This window comes from Microcebus murinus, chromosome 23 (assembly GCF_040939455.1).
Source record: "Microcebus murinus isolate Inina chromosome 23, M.murinus_Inina_mat1.0, whole genome shotgun sequence".
Classification (NCBI taxonomy): domain Eukaryota; kingdom Metazoa; phylum Chordata; class Mammalia; order Primates; family Cheirogaleidae; genus Microcebus; species Microcebus murinus.
Window position 1 is genome coordinate 23855194 of NC_134126.1, and position 17273 is coordinate 23872466.

Sequence of the window (17273 nt, forward strand, 5' to 3'; positions counted from 1 at the left end):
CCTCTGGGGACCCCTGGGTGACCACGCAGGTTAGACAAAGAGGAAAGGGCCTTGGGGAAAGACAGAACCAATGAGGCCATTTTCCCTCAGACCTAACGTGGCATGGAGACCACGCAGAGACCAGGTGACACCTCAACAGCCAGACAGGAAGTGACAACAGTCCACCAGCCCACTGTCCTGGCCCCAGGATGACAGGCTTTGGTGTCTCAGAGGCAGAGACAGGGAATGTTTTCTTTTCTTTTCCTCATGATTTCACAGAGGGTTTTCCTGGGAACAGAACAAAGAATGATGTGGTAGGACACTAATTCCTTTAAAGAGAAGCGTGACTTCTCTCTGAGTTGCCAGGAAACCTCTGGTTCCCCATTTTCACAGCAGAGCAGTGAGCACTGTTGGTGGACAGAACGGGGTGCAAAGGCTGAAGGCATCCCTGCCCCCCCCCCCGGCCCACACACGCCTGAGCCTGCCGCCGCCTGCGTCAGCCTGGCTTACAGGGATGCCTTTAGGGGAGCTCTCTCCACCTCAGAACCAGGCAGGGGCCACCTGACTCCAGCTGGATGCTTTTCAGGTATCCAGGAGATCTTTCAGATCTGCTCTCAGAACTCAGACCGAGAGAAAAGAATAATAAAGAAAGCACTACAGCTCCTTCCCACACAGAAGCCTTCCTGTTTGGAAGCCCAGGAAGCCTCGTTCAACCCTAGCCCTCGGCCCCCATCCTCTCAGCTCCAGCTGTGTCACGGGCCCTACTGTTGTCTGGGGACCCCCGGGCCAGCTCCCCGCATTAGTCTCCGGACCCTCAGGGCCAGCTCCCATCACCGTTTGGTAAATAAGAAAGGAAACTGCCAGTCAATGTGAGACCATGGTGGGAAGGGGCCAGGAAGGCAATCTGGGACAGCTCTGACTGAGCCAGAGGGCAAGGGGACGACGTGAAAAGACCTGAATGGGATCTAAGGGCTGGAATCAGATGCGGGTTAGGATTACACTTACTGAGGCTATGTCCAGGCACACACCCAGCTAATTTACATGCTCATTTCAATCCTGACATATATATATCAGGATTGTGTGACATATATATATCATCATCATCCCCCAGTTTTTGAATGCGGAAGTGGAAGTTTGGGGAGGTCCTATTGTCACAAAGTGGCGGAGGCTCTCGGGGGATAAGGAAAAGCTGGGATTCCTCCCTGTCACTCCAAGGCCCACCAACACGCAGTGGTTACCACCATGGACTCTGGAGTAGGCCTGCCGGGATTCAAGTCCTAGCTCTACCCCTTCATAGCCATGTGACCTAAGGCAAACTACTTAGTTCTATGCTTCTTAGTTTCTTTATCCATAAAATGGTGATGATGATGATAATAGTAGTTACCTCATAGAACTTCTAAAGATTAAGTAAGTTATGAATAACACTATACAACAAGGACTGGCTGGCCCACCACTTGTTTTTATAAATAAAGTTTTATTGGAACACACCACGTTCAACTGTTTACATATCATCTATGATTGTTTATGTGCTACCACAGCAATCTTGAGTAGTTGCCACACAGGCCATATGGCCCACGAGCCTAAAATACAGTGTTACTATCTGGTTCTTTACAGAAAAAGTTTGCTGACGCCCCTATACATGAAGAGCTTATAATGGTGGTAAACAGGAAGTGCTATTAAGGGCCATTACTAAGCATTTGACCCCAAGCCCTCCATCAACATCCCCCACTCTGAGGATAACCTGACTGCCTGACACCACAGGCACTGCACCAGGCACTGCATTGGGCTGTGGGCACAGGGGTGACCAGGACAGATGGGCCACGCTTGCAACCTAATGGAGGACACAGGGCCTAAACAAACAAAGGTGGCAACTACACACTGTGATAAGTTCTTTGAAGAAAATAAGCAGGCTGTTGAGACAGAGAGAAACAGGGGCAGCCACTTTAGCCTGGAGGCCCCAGGGAGGAGCAGATAATGAAACAGCAGCAACCTGAAGGATGACTGAAGCCAGGTGGGGAGTGGCAGGGAGGGTGAGATGAGCTCTGGGAAAGGAATCGCCATGTCTGAGAAGCAGAAAGGAGGCCAGTGCTGCCTGAGCCCCAGGGATGAGGGAGAGGGTGACTGGAGATAAGGCAGGAGCCAGGGCACAGGGGCCTGGAGGACCACAGGAAGCAGTTCAGCCTTATTCTAAGGGCAGAGAGAGCAGTGGGTGCTTTAAGCGGCCAGGCAGCGTGTGCTTTGGTGTGTGGGACGACCACTCCAGAGGGTGAATGGAGAAGGGAGCGTGGAGGGTCAGGGGAGCAGCAGGGAAAGCAGCTAGGAGGCTGGTCACATCCGGGTGGAGACGCCACCATAGCTCCGGGACAGGCAGTGCAGGCAGTGGCGGGGAAATGGAGAGAATGGGGTTCAGGGCGGTAATTTAGGATATATTTTCACAGTAGAATCAAGATCATTTGGTGACTGAATGCGAGGCCCGAAGGCATGAGAAGAGTCAAGGCCGACTCAAGATGTGGGCCTTGGCACCTAGGCAGAGATGCCAACAGACAGAGAAAAGTGGGGGTGCAGGGAGGGGAGCGCACTGCGTGGGACCCCAAGGACAAGCCTAATCCCTCTTCCTGAAGACACTCCTTCAAGTGAGAAGACAATGCCACTGGGCCCCGGAGACTGGCCTGGGCAAAATATTCCCATTTCCTTCCTATGCTCTTTGGTGCTTTGCTTCCTCACCCACCTGTGTGCTGTGAACGGCCTTTGCTTTTCCTGTACCCCTCGCTCCTGTCTGGGCCCAGAGATGAGTGCGATCGGCAGATGTGGTCCTGAGGGCCTCCCCTCCCTGCGAGGCTGCCTGCGAGGCTCGGGCTCACAGCCACGGCCTTCTGGGTGGCCCAGCACACTGCTGACTCACATCCACTTGCACTCACCACGCTGTATGGACTTCCACGGTGTTTGCAGGCATATACATAGAGCTTTATCATCAGACACCTGCTGCCCCCCATCTGTACCAGAAGGTGCCACTCCTCTCACCTGGGACCCTTAACGATGCCAACTGCTTTCCTTCTACCCAGAGCTGCCTTTCTGTTGCCATTTTTCTCATTTCTCTAATATATCCCCCAAACACAGTTGCCTCCTCACTACATCCGATGCATTTGAATTCATGGCCACATCTACCTCCCACTCAACATTTATTTATTCAATCGGTTTTTTGTAAATCATTTCCTTGCCAAGAACCTGCCACAGGCAGACACGGACGGGAAATAAAAATGCAACGTGGAGGGCCCAGATTCCCCAACCCCTGGAGCTCTGGCCCACTGCCCCCCTCAGCCCTGCAACACCCCACCAGCCACTTTCTCTCCCCTCCCCCCATTCCTGGCTCCAGAGCAGCACCCAATGGAAACACACCTTCCAGGTGGCACCTGCAGACCTATGTCCCTCATCAGATCCTATCAGCACCTCCCTGCAGCCTCTCCTGCCCTCCTGAGCTCATCTGTCCTCTACCAGGAATAAACGGGGGGCCTGAGACATCTGGGCATTAGGGGCATGTGTCTGTGAGGCCCTGTGTAGTCTGGAAAAACATGCTATGTTGGTTTGATGATCTAAATTGTAATCACATCATCAGATTTGCTGATTGGTCTCTCCTAAATCACTGCCCTCCTGCCCTTTATGTGACATTTGATGCTTCCTTCTTGAAACTCCCTGATCCCTTGGCCCTTGGGTTGGTTCTCACCGCAGCCATGACCACACCCCTAAAAGGCTCCTGATGAGCACCCCACTCTTACGGGGCTCCCTGAGGCTGAGTGAAGCCTCTGTCCGTTGTTCCTGACACGGCTCCCACTTCTCCTGTGAAAGGCCCCCGCTCCCCAGCTGACTGTATTTCCGAATGGGGGTGGGTTTGCCCACTTCATCGAGTTATGGGGCTGTCATCTTGGCCTCACAGTTCTCTCCCCCTTGTTCTTCCTGGCCATCCCATCCTGTTTGCTCACATAGACAGGCATAAAGAGCACACACTCAACAAGATTCCAGGGGCCCCTGGAGCAGCGGGACCTGGGAGCCTGGATACACAGCCAACAGCTGACAGTTTAGATTGCACTTGGAATTCAAAAGCACTTTCAAGGGAGGGTGGGTCCCAGCCTTCACCCAGCCCACCCTCCATGGCCTAAGGGTGCTCCGAGGAACGAGAGGAAACCTGAGACCAGCCTAGGCAGGCTACAGAACAGATATGCCAGTGAGCATTCAGAAACTCTGGCCTGACCTTTTAGCTACCAAAGGTGACTTTTAGCTACCAAAGGTCAACATCATGCTGTCTGTGCCCCATCTTCCCACGAATGCTCACTCTAACAGGTGCCTTTGTGTTAGGTTTGTATCCCCAAAGCTGACCACAGACGTGTGACATACTGACACCCACCTCCTGCCCAGAGCTGGGAGAGTCTGTGGCCGGGGAGCGTTTGCAAAAAGCAAATGGGACAATCAATCTGCTCCTCACTGGCAGCCAGGACCAGAGGCAGCCCTCTCATGCCAGCCTCGGGTAGAGGGATCTCCTGGGGTCCACTACCCCAGGCACACCCCAGATGCCCAGCCCACACATGGGCGGGCACGCTAGAGTCCAGCTCGAAGAATGCAGCCCCTTGGGACAACCCTTGACACAAGGCTGTTGGGACTGATGGGCTTGATGGGGACGACAGAAAAGGGAGAGCAGGTGGGGACAGAGGAGACCCAAGAGAAGCAGACAGAACGTGGGGAGTGGCTCCCCGGCCCACAGTGGAGCCAGCCAGCTCTGCAAGGACTTAAGGGATCAGCTAGCCAAGGGTTTCACATTTTTTAAAAAACACTGAAACCGGCTGGGCGCGGTGGCTCACGCCTGTAATCCTAGCACTCTGGGAGGCCGAGGTGGGCGGATTGCTCGAGGTCAGGAGTTCGAAACCAGCCTGAGCAAGAGTGAGACCTCCATCTCTACTATAAATAGAAAGAAATTAATTGGCCAACTAATATATATAGAAAAAATTAGCCGGGCATGGTGGCGCATGCCTGTAGTCCCAGCTACTTGGGAGGCTGAGGCAGAAGGATTGCTTGAGCCCAGGAGTTTGAGGTTGCTGTGAGCTAGGCTGACGCCACGGCACTCACTCTAGCCTGGGCAACAAAGCGAGACTCTGTCTCAAAAAAAACAAAACAAAACGAAACAAAAAAACATTGAAACCCATCAAACCAAATTTCACGCAGAAACATCAATAAATAAAAGAGCATACAGAACTATTCTGACTGAAATGGCCTGTTGGGTTTGTTCCAAGCTCCACTGCCACGCTCTGGCAGTTTTTCTGGTTAATACTAGGGAAGCCACAGTTTGATTTTTCAAGATGATGACGATGATGATACCAACACCTACTAGTACTTTCCAGCTAGTATTTACATACGGTATCACACACAGTTCCCACACTACCCCTGTACCACGGTCATATTTGTGACGAAGCATATGAGGCCTCAAGATGTTGAACAACTTGCCCCAAATCCTACAGCTGGTACATGGCAGAGTAGGGGTTTGAATACAGACTTTCTGGCTCTGTGCTAGGTCATGGCAAGGAGAAAATGTACCACATCCCAGCCAAGACCAAAGGGGAAGTCTTTTTGTTGTTGTTGTTGTTTGTTTTTAAGACATTTAAGTGCTTAACCAAAGAGGAAGTATTTTTTTTTTTTTTTGAGACAGTCTCTCACTCTGCTGCCCAGGCTAGAATGCCATGGTGTCAGTCCAGCTCACAGCAACCTCAAACTCCTGGGCTCAGGCGATCCTCCTGCCTCAGCCTCCCGAGTAGCTGGGACTACAGGCATGCGCACCATCACACCCAGCTAATTTTTTCTATTTTTAGTGGAGACAGAGTTTCGCTCTCGCTCAGCCTGGTCTCAAACTCCTGACCTCAATCCTTGGTCTCCCAGAGTGCTGGGATTACAGGCGTAAGCCACCTCGTCCGGCCCAAAGGGGAAGTCTTGATGAGAGGCAGTACGGCCTGCTGGTTACAGAGCGGCTTTGGCACCAGCATGCTGGGGGCTCAATCCCTGCTGCCATTTACTGACCTGTGTCACCCATTCCTCATCTAGAAGATGGGACAATAATAGTACCTGCCTCAAAGACTCAGAGTTAAGATTAAATGCATTAATCCATGTAACTTACTAGCACATAGTACCTAGCACATAAACAAGTACTTAACAACTCTGCAAGTCCACCCTTCCCTCCTAGGCAGGTTTATTCAGTGCCTGTTGCGTGCAGAGGCCTGTGCCTTATTCTGTGATGGGAGGGGGTGGAGTGGGTTATCAGACAGCCCCCATCCCCAAGGAGTTCTAGGTCCAGGTGGAGATCAGGCCTGTGCACAAAACCACAGCAGCGGCTCTCTGAGCAGTCAGGTCCTCAGATGCTCTCCTGGGAATCCACCCTAGAGCACGATAGAAATGCTGGCTTGGCAGACCTCTGTTTGGGGTGTCTATTTGTGATAACAGTTTAGCCTACTCTAATTCATATACTTCAGCATCAGGATCTCTCGGTAGCAATCAGACGTCTGATTTTTCAGAAAGTTCCCAGGCTAGATTCTTTAGCCTGTGACAGTTGTGAGAGGCACCGACTAGTCGCCTTCTCCTATCTCTTGGACCTCCAGGCTGGTGCTGGACCTCTTCTCTCTTCTATCTGCACTCACGCTCTTGGGAGCCCAGCCCGGGTCCTGGCCTCACATCCATCTATGGCTGACAATACCCTGATTTCTACCTGCACTCCAAACCCCTCCCCTGGACCCCATGCTCACTCCAACCACACAGGCCATACCTCCCCATCTCAGGGAAATCGCAAGCTTCACCCATCCAGTCCCCTCCCCAGCCTGCTCCTCCCATGACCATCCCCCCTCTCAGTGAAATGGGACCACCCATCCCCCTGCTGCCTGGACCAAGAGCTTTGACGTCACCCTTGGCTCCACACCTACCCTCCTTCTCATAGCACCCAATCCTATCGGCTCTTCCTCCCAGCCTGTCCCCAGCCTACCCACCTCTCACCATGGCCAGCACGGCCGCCGGCTCTAAGCTGCCACCGTCATCTCACTGCTGGCCGCAGCAGTGGCTCCCTGGTGGGTCTCACTCTGCCTTGCAACATTATGTCCCGTTCACCCCCCAGCAGCCTGTGACCCTCCTATAAACAGAAGCCAGATCTGCACTCCTTTGCTCCACGGCCCCCTCACACCCAAGGTAGAAGCCAGGTCCCAGTGCCATGTGGCCCTCCCTTCCCTCTGTCCTCATTTCCTAGCGCCTTCCCCTTTGTCCCCTCCCTCCAGCCGTGCTGGCCTTGCTTTTTCTTGAACAGCAGAAGAGCCTTTTGCTTGCTACTCCCCCTGCCTACAGTACTCTCCACCCTGATACCTGAAGGGCTTGCTCCTTCACTGCAGGTATCTACTCAAGTGTCACCTCCCCAGTGAGGCCTTCCCTGACCCCCCTCCCCACCTGGAAACCCAACACCCCCGGCACCCCCAACCCCTGCTGCATTTTTCTCCAAAGCACTTACTACTGTCCAACACAGTACACGTTTATGTCTTTACTCTCTGTCTCCTCCTACCAGAATATAAGCTCCATGAGGGCAGGGATTGTCTCTTATGCTTACTAAGGTCCCAATGCTTCGAACAGTGCACACGACGGGAGCTCAGTAACTACCACGTTTCCCCGAAAATAAGACCTACCCATAAAATAAGCCCTAGCAGGATTTCTAAGCATTTGCGCAATAGAAGCCCCACCCCGACAATAAGACCCAGTGATGGGCGTGGCTACGCGGCACATCTGCACAACCCATGCATTTCAGCAAAGAGCGGTAAAGAAGACAAGCAGCCCTTCTCATCTGCCCCATCGTGACAGCTACTATCCCAGAGGTGACCGGAGAGGTGCGGGCAGCCCCACCAACAAGGACGACTCCCCCTGCCAGGTCCTGGCCATGCTGTGCGTGCTGCAAGCTGAGGCTTCGAGGGGAAAATAACACATCCCCTGAAAATAAGCCCTAGGGTGTCTTCTTGAGGAAAAATAAATATAGGACCCTGTCTTATTTTCGGGGAAACACGGTACTTATCGAAAGACTGAGCAGCTAGCTGCCTTGGTGGAGCCCTACACAAGCAGGCCAGCCTCTCCCACTCGGCATAAATGCTTCACTGCACCTGTCTAAGTCCAGGCGCTTTACCAGTCACAGCTAGAGAGGGCGAGGCTGGCTGATGATGGCTGGGGGACGGGGACGGGGTGGGACAGTCAGTGTGAAAGGAGAGGGGAGATCTAGCCATACGGGCTGGAAGCGTGAGTCACGAGCCATGCTACACACTGACACACCAATGTGACAGCCTCTGCATGAGGGGACCGAGAGGGGCGCTTTGGCCTGATAGCAAGAAGGACGCAGAAAGGTAGACAGGCCAACAGGTCAATTCTAGAAACATTTATGGGGCCCTCAGGTGTTGTGCAAGCCGCCAGAGTTCTAAACTCCCACTGGCCAGGTAACGCAGTGCATGGCCAGCTTTTCCCTTTCAGCTCACTCCTGTTTGCAATGTTTACTTCCAGCCTTTCTCTTTACAAACCTTGGCCGCTCCCCCTAGTCTCACCAGGAAACTCCACTCCTTACTGCAAAGAAAAAAACTAGAAGTCATCAGACCAGAACGACCTCCACTTCCTGCAGCCAGACTTGCATATCTCCTTGCAGGGGGCCCCCATCGGCCCTTTCCCTCCTGGGGTGGCAAGAGAAGTGGCCCTCTGACTTGGGCCAGTCTCCCCAGCTGTCGTTGTCCACCTGTCCTGGGCTCCTGCCTCCTCGGGGATCTTTTGATGTCGAATCTTTTGATGTCCAGTCTCACCCACCTGCGCCTGCCTTCTTAGCAACCTCTCCCTTTCAGCTGGCTCCACCCATCGGCATTCTCACAGCCGCAAGTCTCTCCCAAGATTAAAAAAAAAAAAAAGAATTCTGACTCTCAGATTTCCTTAAAATTCATGCCCTCCTTTCTCTCCCAGCCAAGCTTCTTGACTCACCCTCACCTCGGTCCCCACTGGCCTCTCCTCCACCCAACACGAGACCGCTGCGAACACTTTACACCCTCACCAACCCCTCAAGCTGCCCTCACCAAGGTCGCCAGAGATTTCTGGGTCACTGGTGCCAACGGTCAATCTTCAGCCTTCACCTTATCTTGACATCTCAGCAACCGCTGGCTCCCCACACCGGGCACACACACTGCAAAACACCTTCCCTTCTGCTTCCCTGAAACCACATGCTGGTAGCCAAGACCACATAAAAACAAACAGCTCCCAGCTGTCACTCTCTCCAGCCCAGACATCCCCTCTGCGTACAGACCCATCGATGCTACTCCATGCTACTGCCTACCTAGCACGGCCTTCCGAATGCCTCACAGGTGCTCCAAAGCCAACTCGTCCCCAACTGAACCCCCTCCCCTCTCCCAAGCTGCTCTCTCTCCAGAGCTCCTTCCAGGTAAAGACTCATTCTCCACCTTGCTGCTTGCTGTGGCCAGACAGCTAGCATCCCTCCTGGTGTGACTCTCAAAACTTTTTCAAAGTCTCCCATTATTCTTAAGGTTCCCAATGCCTAGCGCATCCTGCAGGGCTCCTGCCAACATCTCTGAGGTCACCTGGGAGCTCCCTCCCTCCCCTTATCCCCCAGCCTCTCTGGTCTTTGTGCTGTTCCTCGTATGAATACAGAGAACCTTCCCTCCTTACGGCCTTCACCCAAAGGCTGCTGTCCCTTTTCAAGCTGTGGTCTCTGCTGCCAACATCCTCTCCTCCCTCTCTCCCTACCTCTCGCTGAGCTAAACGCACCCAAGCCCAGCTGAACGTCACATATGTGGCTAAGCCTCTGTGTGCCTCTTCTCCCAGGTTAGGTCCCCCCTCCCTTATGACGTGCCCTGTAATCACCTACAGCACTTAACAGGAATGCAATGAGTTGTTGATGTAATCACTGTTCAATATTAGTCTTCCCCAGCACTCAGAAGGCAGCACTGGGACTGTGTCTATCTTTTTGAAGGTGCTGACACAGGCAAGCACTCAAATATCTGAGTCAATTAACAGCTGCCACCTGGGGTGCCTATAACGTGCCAGACACCACAGCTAGGAACTTTGCATGGCTTGTGCCACTCAATCCACACAGCAACCCCATGAGGTACAGGTATTATTCATCTTCCTATTTCACAGATCAGAAACCCGAAGCTCAGGGGGATTGCACAGTGTGTACAAGGTGCCACAGCTGGTGACTGCTGGGTAGCGATTCAGGCTTGTCTGCTATCAAAGCTCACCACCTACTCTCTACTGCCCACTCACTTGGACAATGTAGGTGCCCAACCAAGAAAGATAGGCAGAATGACCAACTGTATCATCTTCGGTCACTCTTGAGGTCTACAAGTAAGAATTACAATTCCCCTTTTCCAAATGAGAATGGGGTGTGGAGGGTGCAAAGGGTTACCCAGCGGTAGGTGGCTGTGCTGGGCTAGAACCCAGGTCTTCTGTTTTTTTTTTTTTTGTTTTTTTTTTTCCTAAAACTATGGTGTTCAAAAACCCAGGTCTTCTGGCTCCTTGTCTAGGGTAATTTTTTGTACAGTATGACTATGGTTAGGCACCGAGAGGACAGTACAGGTGGGATTATAGAGGAAAGCTGTGCAGAAAAGAGCTAACACAGCAGGCCTGAGACTGCCATCCCTAGAAAGGTCTGCTTGCAAGAATGGCCCTTGGTGGCATCTGGGAATGTGGATATCAGCAGGGCACCCACCACCCCAACTGAGAGGAGTGGTTCACTGCGCCTAAAGTGTTTGTGCAAACAATGCTGTTTATGCTGAACACCTGTTTTTTTTCTGGAAATCTGGTATTTTGTTATGTGCTAGACAGAGGTGCCTACATGAGTGGCCCTCAATAAGAACCCTGGGCACTGAGTCTCTAATGGGCTTCCGTGGTAGACAACACTTGATGCCTGTTGTCACAATTCACTGTTGCCGAAGAAATTAAGCACATCCTGCATAATTCCCACTGGAGAGCTCATTCTTAGACTTCAAGAAGCTTGCATTTGGTTTCCCCTGGACTTAACCCTATGCACCTTTCCCTTTGCTGATCTTGCTCTGTATCCTTTGGTTCTAACAAATCATGGCTGTGAGTATGACTATACGCTGACTCCTATAAGTCTTTCTAGAAAATCATGGAACCTGGGGATGGTCTTGGGGTCACAACACAGAAACCTAATGAGAGCTGGATTTTGAATTTATTTTGAAAAGGGCGACAGGGCATGGATTAGTAGAGTAAAACAGGAGGCAATCTAGGAAGGAGAAATGATGTGAGGAAAGGTAGGAATGGATAAGTCAGGTGTAGAAGGCCCTATACAGCTGTTTAACAGGCTTGAACAGAGTTGATGGTGAGAAACTCTAGCACTGCAATTATGAGGTGGAAGAGATGGGGGCTGGCAAAGTCCAATTGCTAGAAAGATCCAGTGTAAGCGAAGTGAACCACTTAATGCCACACACAGGGAACAGTTAGTATCAAGGAAGGACTGAAAGAACTTAGTGTGTGGCTGTCCACAGTAACATGCAACACTGCACGACCCTGAGGAAAGTCTGTGGTAATCCTACTGAGAGTTGAGGCAACGTCCCAAATTACTGAATTTTGGAATAAACCACCTTAACATAAGAAAATCAGTCTGCTCCAAAATAATCTATTTTCCATCGCTTAAGGGTGACTATTCCCTTTATCTTTTCTCTCTCTGAAACACCTTTGCCCAAGTCCAGTATTCCTTCCCAACGCTCTGATCCAAGTCTTACTTCCCACAAGGGCTTCCTGGAAAACCCCACCCAATTTCTTAGTCACTCCCTTCATTCTGCACCTAGTTAGCATGCAAACCTTTGCTCTACGTTAGACTATTCTGCCTTTACCCCAGGGAGGCACGGGAGGATTTCCCAGGTTGCATCACTGGTATTGCCCCAGCCCCTCCCTCAGAATCCCAACATCACGCAAAAGGCAGAAGAGGGACTTTCACGATTTCTGCTTAGCTTAACCCCACCCACCTGCCTCCTTTCTCCAAGGCCAAGGGCCTCCCTGAGGAGCGCCTTGGCACGCAGGCCGGCAGTTCTAAGCCATTGCCTTGGTAAGGGAGAGTGGAAGGGGCTCTGAGTGGTGGCTTTGCATAAAGTCAACCTCATTCTGCCCTGACTTCACCACTGGGTCCCACTGAAGTAACTGGCCTGCTCCTGGCAGTCAAGCCAGAGCCTGTATTTTGCTTCCCAAGTCTGTTTTATTTCTTCTGCTGGGTGCCTGTATTCGGTCCCCGCCAAGCACTACTCTTCCTCCAAAGCTGCAGCCTACTCCGCCCGCCCCCAAGGCCTTCTAAGGACTAAAATCCTGTCCTTGAAACCTGAGCCCTGGGGCACTAGCCCCTAGCCCCTGAGGTCTGCCTGGTCTATAGATTGCAAAGTGGCAGCAACAGGCTAGTTTAAATGATGGTCTACCCTGGCACAAGGCAGTTCTTTTGCTTGTTTTTAATTTAAATATGAAGGCCTTTAGGCTAGGCATGCATTTTCCAGCTCCCTAGAAACCCCACAACTCTCTATTTCTATTAACCACATGGAAGAAGAAAACCAGTTTTAATGAACACCTGCCAGGCACTAGGCTCTGTTTACATACAGGCTCATTTAATCTTTCCAACAACCCCAAGTGGAAGATATTACTATCTCTGTTCCCCAGTGGGAATATAGACACTGGAAGTTGGGCAACTTACCCAGATCATAAGACAACCAGCAAGCCATAAACCAGATTTGAACCCCAGCCTGCCAGATCCTGAAATCCACACTCTTTCCACAATGCCATTAGTGAAAGAGGTAGGTCTTGATTAGGCTATGTATTAAGGTGGCCCCTTCTGCAGCAGTATGGAAAAGAAAATAGGAAAACGAGTGAATGGAAAATAGGAAAACGAGATAATTAAGTTCATCCAGGAAAGAGCCTGTGGCCCTGAACTGGGAACAGACAGTAGATCAGGACTGGCTGGCAGGGATAAGACAGAGGTGACTGAGGAGCAACAGATGCCATAGTTGGGGGAAGGTGGAGGAAGAGGAGGCTTGGGACAGATGTCCAAAGGGGCTCCAGGCTATGGTTCAGTGGCACAACCATAGCTCACTTTAGCCTCAAACTTTTGGGCTGAAGTGATCCTCCTGCCTCAGCCTCCCAAGTAGCTAGGGGGCTCGCTATGTTATTAAGGCTGGTCTCAACTCCTGGCCTCAAGCGATCCTCCTGCCTCGGCCTCCCAAAGTACTGGGATTACAGTATGAGCCACCAAAACCTGGCCTTTCTTTGAAAGTGTTGGTTGAAGCCTTGGGAGTGGAAGAAGGCTCTAGAGAGAGGAGCTCAGGGAACAGAACACTGGTCTGAGGACCCGGCCTTGGTCCCACACTGGTGCTTGCAGGGCAGAGGGACAGAAGCTCAAGGTCAAGGAAGGGAATGCCAGTGGGGGTAGGGTGGCAGCCTCAAGGAGACGGGCGACAGCTGCAGGGTGGGCTGGTGCAGGCCTGTGACCAGGCCCTGGAAACCTTCTCGGGCAATCCGAGCAGCACGGCAGGTGCACAGTGGCGAGTGAGGAAGACAGCACAAGTGCGGGCTACTCTTTCCAGAAGCTGGTTATTGAAAGAGAGAGGAGAGGCACTGGGGAACACGGAGTCTTCTTGTTTAACAAAAAACTGAGCTTGCTGGGGAGGAAGAGATGGAACCTGCCTCGGGGAGCAGGAGAGAGCTGGCTTGGAAGTGTAGGTGGAGAAGGCGCTCTTGGCCCGGAGGAGAGCACTTTCTCCTGGAGAGAGAAAAAAAAAAAAAGCCGTGGGGGAAATTCCAGGGACGTTCTGAACTGGTGAGAAGGGAAACCGATGGAACCTATGGTGTCAAGAAATGAGACAGGGATCTGCTGAGAGTGACAGGACAGACCCCACCCCCCACACACACCCCGACTGGGTGCACGGTGAGCCTTGTCCCTTAGCACTGGGTGTACAAGGCCTGCAGAGCGCATGGACTGTAAAATTAAGTTCAGCGCACAGGCCACTTGGATGTGTACTGCTTCTGCTTCACACAGCACAACCTAAACACGCGCCGCCACCTGCCGCCAGGTGTCAATAAACAAAATGTGCTCATCACTGTCATCGTAAGCAGGCTTCGAATGTCTCGGTCAGGACTCATGGGGATTTTCACTTTAGCTCTTCCCTGGTCCTCCACCCCACTTCCTCACAAGAGAGGACTTGCTGGAGGCCATACCACTCAAGGCTGCCATCTGATCCCTCAAATAAAGGTTTCCTCTGGGCAAAGCAACAAATTTGCTGGCCCAACCCTGGCAGCCTCTGGCTTTGGGGATTGCCTCTGCCCTGCGGCATGTTCCCCTCTACCCCCGTCACGCACACACCTGCTACACCTCTGCTGGGGTGACAGCTCCAGTCCAAAGGAACCTCATGGAAGCTCTTCAGAGACTGTCTGCCACTGCCCCCTCCCCACTTCTCCTGATTTATTAACTCTTAAAGACCCCTGATCAGTGACAAAGGTGTCAGGCAGCTTTTTATGAATATCTCGCTCGTTCTCCCGTCCTCCTCCTGCCCAGAATCCCGGCTACCTTTAGTCAATATACGATGGGATGAGCACAGGAATTGGGGCCAGAAGACTTGGGCTTGGGTCCCGCCCCATCCCTATGTGATGAGAGATCTTTCAAATCACTTCTGACGCCCCCAGCTTGCAACCAGATAAAGTGGAAGGAATAGCACCTGCCTCTCCCTTCTCCTTAAAGAGGTAGCAGGGAGTGAATCAGCTGAGACGGGCTACTTGTAAACTGTACAGCGTCATTCTAGTTTCTAGGATCCAAGCAAGTTCCTCAGGCAGCTCCACCTCTCTCTCCCAAGCTGTACCCAGCACATGGCCCTGGCAGCCCAGAGCCCAAGGGAGACACACCCCAGATAAATTCAGTGCAATTTAGCCAACATTTGTTTAGGCCTACTGTGCGCCAGATTCCAGGATACGCACCAAAGCAGACACAGGTCTTGCCTCAAGAGTGCCTGGCCGGGCAGAGCTAAGGGACTGGGGGTCTGTTCATGCAGTGGCTAGGGCAGTTTCCAGCGCAACTTGCACCACGTTGCTGGGAACAGCCCACACAGGCATTATTGGAGTCTGGGTCCCTTTGCTGGCCCCTCAGACGAGGATGAGCGGACAGACTTGGCTGAGAAGCCAGGGGGAGGGACCTGGAGCAGAACCAGAGACCTTAGAGCTCCATGCCTGGTCCAGAGGCGGAGCTCAAGGGTTATTTATACTCTCAGTGCTTCACACTGGCCATCTGAGAGATGTGAAGAATAGTCCTGCTGTGGCCTGACTCAAGAAGGAATTAGAGAGGACAAAATGAGAACAAAACAAGAGCAAAGGGGAGATTCTTTGAAAAGGAAAGAGCTTCTTCACAAACAAGGAGTTATTTTCTTTTCTTCAATGTCCTCCCCAGTAAAGCTGAGATAACCACGGAAGGTTCGTCTTAGTACCGAGGTGTCTTTCCCATCAGCCTAACGGGACCGACTCAGAGGCATCTAGACCCCGCATTCTGCAAATCCTCCTCCCTGAAATATCCCAGTCTCTGCAGTTAGCACTTCCCGTGCATGGGGTACCATCTCTTTTCCATACTCTTTCCACCACCCTACTACCCATGTCCAGAGGGCACGTGGTGACACTTGCTGACTGAGGGAGACACGGCCATCCCACCCCCACTGCCAAGACCTCAGCCAGGAGGACCTAGGAGTCACCTTCTCCATCACGTCCCCTCTTCCAGATGCCGGCTCAGGCTGGAGACTTTCTCCGGCCTTTGTCCAGGATCTGTGAGCTGCAGCGAAAACAGTAACAGAACCAAAAGCCTTTCCAGAAGCTAGATGTTTTCCACTTTCCATCTCACATCCATCTTTCCTGCAACAATTTCTGTATCTCTTGATCAAATGAGAGTAGACCTGGGGGGGAGGTTAGATGATCAGTTATGTGAACAGCCCTGTTTTCAGCTTTGTGTGTGTCTATCAAGCAGAGCAGGCAGCTGCACTGGGATTTGAGAGCTCCTGGCCCAGCCTCTTGCTGCCTAAAATTATCTCTTCACACACCCAGAACTCTTCCAGAACTCTTTTAGAATGCAAATCTCTCTGGAGGAAGGAACCATATTCCACTGGCCCTCGCCCAGTTCTTTCTCACACAGCACTTGCCCAATAAATATCTGCTGAATTAAATCAGCTGCTAGATGCCTGTGCTCACAGGCCCAGGGCTGCGAGGATGGGGCCCCTCTCCTCGGTTCACCAACCTGAACACTCGCTCTGCCCGCCACAGCGAGACTACTGAGTTCTCACGAAAGTAAATCTGAAACAGCCAAATATGGAAACTCTGCAGGAGGGGGCCGAGCCAGCGGAGAAAGTCGCCAGAGTGGCCCAGTAGGACCAGCAGCAACAGCACAGCGCCGATAATCGCCGCAAAGTCTCAGGACTGCCAAGACCCCGCAGAGCAGAAACGCGGGGAGGCCGTCTGGGGAGGGGAACTGAGATTCCGCGAACTCTCTCGGTGCCCCTGGGCAACGCGTCTGACCTCTCAGCGCCCCGGGCTGCTTCAAGACCCCTCTGAGCTCACCTTCTGTCCCTAAACGAGGACGCGCAAACCCACAGTTGGTGGCGGTTTCCATTCCTCGCAAAATTAAAGCTGCATTCTGGAGTCGCTCTGGTCGGGAGGTCTTGCAAAGGTGGCGGGGGTGCCTAAGAGCGTGCAGGGAGGCCCGGCCCGCTCTGCAGTGCGGGGTGCGGGGCGAGCCCCCAAGTCCGCCCCGCTGCGCACACACCCCAACTGAACCGGCCCTGGAGACCCCCCACCTCAGTCTTCGCCACTCCTCTCCCCTGCTAAGAAAACCCACTCCCCACCGCGCCCGCTCGCCCCGGCCCGCGGCCACCTGCCCCCCGGCCCCCGCGTCCCCGGCCCGGCCCGGCCGCCCCTCGCGCCCTCCCCGCGCGGCTCAGCGGGGACCGGCCGGTCGCGAGCAGGCGCTTTCGGTTTCAAAGTGACCGGGACGCGCCGAAGAGCGCCCGGCGCTGTCCCCACCCAGCCCTTCCGCCGCGGGGAGCCCGGCCGGCGGGGACTCACGTGCGGCTCGGCGCGCGGGGCAGCTGGCGCCCGTCCGCGGGCTCAGGCGGCTCCCTCGGGCGGCGGCGCGCGGCGGGGGCGAGGCCCGGGGCGGGGACAGCGGGGCGGGGGCGCAGGGGAAGGGCGCGCGCGCGGGGAGGGGTCGGGCGGGGGCGCAGGGG

General features: G+C 53.1%; 1 protein-coding gene across 3 annotated transcripts in view; it reads right to left on the reverse strand.

Moving 5' to 3' along the window:
• Positions 1-17204, reverse strand: part of TRAF5 (TNF receptor associated factor 5) — a 49330-nt gene extending 32126 nt beyond the window's left edge. The window contains exon 1 of one of the 3 annotated variants that reach the window (XM_075997082.1): positions 16609-16851. The gene's annotated coding sequence lies outside the window, so the exon portion shown is untranslated. Of the gene's footprint in view, positions 1-8823; positions 9328-16608; positions 16852-17112 lie in introns of those variants that run through there. The other 2 variants (XM_075997081.1, XM_075997080.1) reach the window with 2 other exon arrangements.
• Between the last annotated feature and the right edge of the window lie 69 nt (positions 17205-17273).